The sequence below is a fragment of the Lytechinus pictus genome, chromosome 16, assembly GCF_037042905.1.
Source record: "Lytechinus pictus isolate F3 Inbred chromosome 16, Lp3.0, whole genome shotgun sequence".
In the NCBI taxonomy this organism is placed as follows: Eukaryota; Metazoa; Echinodermata; class Echinoidea; order Temnopleuroida; family Toxopneustidae; genus Lytechinus; species Lytechinus pictus.
Genome location: NC_087260.1, coordinates 14432931 through 14438215, shown reverse-complemented (window position 1 = coordinate 14438215; position 5285 = coordinate 14432931). Strand labels below are relative to the sequence as shown.

At 38.3% G+C, this 5285-nt stretch overlaps 1 long non-coding RNA gene across 1 annotated transcript; it reads right to left on the bottom strand.

The window, feature by feature from the left end:
- Positions 1-4586: 4586 nt before the first annotated feature.
- Positions 4587-5017, bottom strand: LOC135157064 (uncharacterized). Its single transcript, XR_010296145.1, has 2 exons — positions 4978-5017; positions 4587-4919 (listed from the first exon to the last, which is right to left on the bottom strand). It is a non-coding gene; the product is annotated as an uncharacterized LOC135157064 (long non-coding RNA).
- Between the last annotated feature and the right edge of the window lie 268 nt (positions 5018-5285).

Here is a 5285-nt window from a genome sequence, read left to right as displayed (position 1 = left end):
ACTCGACGAATCGTTACAATAAGTGAACAAACTGGCAATTTCATTTTCTAAATTAGCTAAATCGCAATCTTTTGATTGTATTTCAAAACTAATCTTCAACATTATTCATTATATTTCATTTATTAACAGCGGCTGATATTACATTCAAATATTTGTTTATTGGAGCATACGTTAACACTAGTTTTGGAAAATGTATCAAGTTGATTAAAAGATCAATAAGTATCAGGCACTGTGATGACTATACGACATCATCAGTCAACACAGATCGACATCCTGTGCGATGTTACAGAGAAAAAAAAACCAATAGAAAATATTAATGGGAGGTATTTTTAGCTGCATACCACGCATACAGACAAACAAGGTTGTCATTCATGAATGCCCCACTGCTTTTAATTGACAAAGAACAAAAATAACAAAACATCCACTAAATATGTGCGTGGTAATTAATTGTTTACCAACTTGTACCATAAATACATTTTTGTTTCATATCCGCATACTTGACATTAGGGGCGATGCCAGAATAGATTGATAAAGATTTACTCAACTTTTATTCTATTTGAAATAAGAGTTATAAAGGTAGCCTTGGAAATTGTTTTATCGAGAATGTTATACATTTTGTTCTATTTTCATTGTATATAGTGTTTAAAATGATTTTCACGTTATTTAGTGTTTACCATAAACACTCACTTACTTTTCTTGTATAGTCATATTGCTTGCAATGTATATTCATTTGTATTGATTTGTATGGTTATCATTTTATATCTGTGTAATTATTTCCTATGCTGTATCAATGAGTTGAGAAATGAAATAAACTTGATATTTGAAACTTGAAGGAGAGGGGCCAAGATAACATGGGATGTACTTTATAGATTGAATAATAAAAGGGGGTGGTCGATATAGAGTAACGTGACCAATACACTTGTCTGATACCCTTTTGTGTGTGTGTGTATTTGAGTTTTGTCAGACGTGTATCAATCAGATATGGGACCGACCTTTAACGTCACCATCCGAAAGACGTGACCAGGGCTCGAACCTTGCACATCTGCATCAATTTGTAACTTCCCCATATAGCTTGGATTCTAGGCGCACGCGACTGCCTTTTGTCTGTCTAATTTCCTTTTCTTCTATTTTTTCCTCACTCTTTTAATAGTGGCAATGTGCCCTTGCCCGCCTTCACTTTGGGCGCCGCCCCAACCTGCCATTTATTTCGACTTTGGCCGTGTTGAAACATTAGATGGATTACCTTGTCTTTCGAACGCTTCCAAATTGATGACACTGGCCGCTCTTTTCTATCCCAGTGTTTAGGGAATTCGACCTGGGTTCAAGAAAAAAAGTGTGTTTAGAGCGAGAAGGTCGTTTACTCAAAGACCAACCAATACCGAGTTATAAAGCCCTTTATGCTCTTAAACCGAATCTCGAATAGTGGAGCCCTGTGTCAAAGGTGAAGCCGTTAACTGATACTTATGGACAGTATCATATCATAAACATGTGACATCTAAAACTGTATACAATGATGAGCACTGCCGCAGAGTTAAGAGCAAGGATGTTGGGTTGGGGGGGGGGGCGTCATGATGTAAAAAATGTAATGGGTAAATGGGCAGGCCAGTAAGGATCGATAGGGCTTTTAATTCTGAAATACCCAGGCAAACGGATCAAGCTTATAACAACTAAAAACGTCTACCTTTTGCCTTTGGTAACGAATGTTTATGATTTTTTCTTATTATAGCAAACTCTCTAGCACCAAATTGTCAGTTGGTCTACACCCATTCTATTTTTTCTGACATGTCCGTTTAGTCTAATTCCAAGTAGTCGAGGATAAATCTTCCCATTTCGTATAATACCCACTTGGTCTAACAACACTTAATTTATCTAATAGCAATTTTCTGTGGACCGAATTTGTATTTGACAAAGTTCAAAATGGTACGTAGACGAAGCGGGAATTAGACCAACTGGCATTAGACTAAATGTCAGTTAGACCAAGATGATGGTTGGACCAGATCGTAAATATTCCGAATTGATAGTAGACCAATTGGGTCTGACCATGAATGGTGTTAGATGATTTAAGAATTAAACATCTGCTTGGAGACGAAGGGGATACAAACAGATTACAATGCCAACTGAAGACAAAAAAAGCGCGCATCAAAACGTGTCAATAATCTTTCAGCTAATGCCTTCGCTTTTGCTTCTTGAATGTGCCACAGTTCATGAAAGCGACAGGTAACACGACGAGACATCAAATCAAACATTAAATACGTGCTTACTGTTCGCCTGATTAAAGATGACAGCTTTTTGTGTGTTACGTGATAATAGGGAAGACTTAACTGCTGTATTCATGAGGGATTAAAATCAAGGTTAAAACGCGTTCATTTCTTTTCGTCTCAAGGGCTTGCCATCGATTTCATCGAACACACTTTCCGCTTTCAATTCGAGGCGAATCGGACAGTGCACTAGCTGTACCACTGGCAATACTGTAGTTCGACCGTGGCTACTATACCACTCAATCTTCACGCACATGAACGTTGGCCGAAGTTATCGTGGCAATCCCAGCAAATTAATTACTTCCTAAAAAAATGAATAGTATGATTGATAGATCTGTAAAAAGGCTTGCTTCGAATGGACACGATGGTTCGATGGTCAAGAGTCCACCTCATGTACGAAAGGTCGATGGTTCGAAACCCTGTACAGTTAGAGTCAAACACTTTGAAATTGCACTTTGGGGGTTACAGAAAAGTGTAAAAAAGGGGGTATATTCACAAAATTGATTCTGTATTTCCTACTGACATATAAACAGGGCTTTGCTTTGCATGGCCTAGCTCCATTAGAATTAACATTGGTTCATACTTATCGATTCATAATCATTATATAATCAACATAATCATACAAACAGGTTGGGAACGGAGAAGGCTGCTAAATAACAAAGCGGAGCTTGGAGGATGCAGCCTCATATTTCATTTCATGTATAGTTGGGAAATATTGAGAGCGCAGGAAGGTGGGTGTGTTTGGCGGGGGTGTTCTGAAAGAAATTGATGAAAGGTTGATGGAAGTAGACCAGTGATGGTGACATGGTCAGAAAACGGTGTCAAAAATGTGACTTGAATTTACAAATGGGTGCACCTGTCCTTCAAATCCATTAACTCAGTCACTAACTCACCTCCAATAATATCCATGGATTTAACCACTTAGCGCCCCTACCCGCACTGACGAAGGGTTAATATGCTGCCGAGCATGAATTCATCTTAAGAATTAAATGGATGAAACACAAGTGTGTGTTGAGGGGAGCGACCGTAATGGGTCTCCTTAAGCCCCTTGTCACACTCAGGCACCAACCAATGATCGATACTGCACTGAACCATCGTTGCATCTATAGCATTTAGTGTTATCGATTAATCGTCAGGTCGGAATCGGTTGGGGGTGTAACTGGGTGCTACTTGGTCATTGAGAGATAGTTATACTGAAGACGAGGCTAGATTGTTTGCGATCGGTTATTTCAAGGGTTTGAAGATGAAAAAGCCTTCTCTGCAGAAGAGAGGATATGATTGAATATTCTCCTTGTAAAACGCAGATGACATCGCACACAGTGTGCTTAGTAGTCCCATGGCCTTGTGAATTCACCATTATTCTAAAAACGAGGTCACCACTATTTTTGAAACTGCATGTAATAACATGACTATTATGATTATTATATTATTTTTAGTAGTTTGTATTTTCTATTATCTCACTTAATTTCGATGACTGTACTTCCTATGGTGCATGATCAGAAATACGGAAAGCAATTAATGTTATTCACTGAAGCGAGGAAGCAAAATCATCATAACATGATTTTTGTGATCAATTTATCCATACACGATTTTACACGGAACTAATACATCTGTATTTGCTCAGGTGCATATATTTATCATGGGTCATTGTACTTAAGCATGCTTTAATGCAGCTTACATATCATACATAATTTGGTTTAAATCAATGTTTTCTTTCAAGATCAACTTAAATTTTATTATCCTTGTCCTAAGATGTGGCAAATTCAAAGTAATGTGAATATTATTTTCAATATCATTAATTGTGGTTCAGAGGCCGTGGAAGGACAGGTAAAGGATTTTTCAATTTCATTTTGATTTAATGTTATTATTTTTGGGATGGAAACTCGTTGAAGACTTTAAGGGATAAACCATAATGGTATCAGGTATCAGGTAATGGAAATGATTGGAATTTCCATCAGGTCAGTGAAAATGCAGAGAGCGCAATAAGAAGAGGCGGACAAGTTATTGGAAAAGGTAGTGTAAGAAGGAGTCAAGAAAAAGAAAGGAAAAAAAAGAAGCGTTGTGGAGTCGTGGCCTAGTGGTTACGACTCTCGTCTTTCAATCAGAGGGACGTGGGTTCGAATCGCAGCCACTGTGTGTTTTCCTTCAGCAAGAAATTTACCCACATTGCGCTGCACTCGACCCAGGTGAAGTGAATGGGTACAAGGCAGGATTATTAATTCCTTGAATGCACCAAGTGCCTTCAGCAGCTGGAGCTACAGCCGGGGTATATGGTTACACTTCGTATTTCCGAAGGTTCGTAATTCCGAAGGTTCTTAATTCCGAAGGTTCGTAATTCCGAACCACGTAAATTGCCTATACCTCGATGTTCGTTAATCCGAAAACGAAAAAGGGTTCGTTAATCCGAACATTTGTGGCGTTATTCCGAAGGTTCGATAATCCGAAAACAAAATAAGATTCGTTGTTCCGAAGGTTCGTTAATCCGAAAAAGAAATAAGGTTCGTTGTTCCGAAGGTGCTTTAATCCGAAAACAAAATAAGGTTCGATGTTCCGAACGTTCGTAATTTCGTAAAGAACCTTATTTTGTTTTCGGATTAACGAATCTTCGGAATTACGAACCTCAATTCGATTTCGGACTAACGAACCTTCGGAATTACGAACCTTATTTCGTTTTCGTATTAACGATCCTTCGGAATTACGAACCTTCGGAATTACGAACCTTCGGAAATACGAACCTTCGGAATAACCGAACCTTCGGAATTACGAAGCGTCTGAATTACGAATGTATGCGGATTATATACATGTAGTGCGCCGTTGAATAGGAAACTAGATAATCGGCGCTTCCAAGATGCTATTAAAGGAGAATGAAACCCTTGAAACCAGCTGAATCCATATCAAAGAGAAAAATCAAAGAAACATATTGTTGAAAGTTTGAGGAAGATTGAATGAATAATAAGAAAGTTATGAGCATTTGAATATTGAGATCACTAATGCCATGTAGTTCCTCCCATTGGCAATGCGACCAAG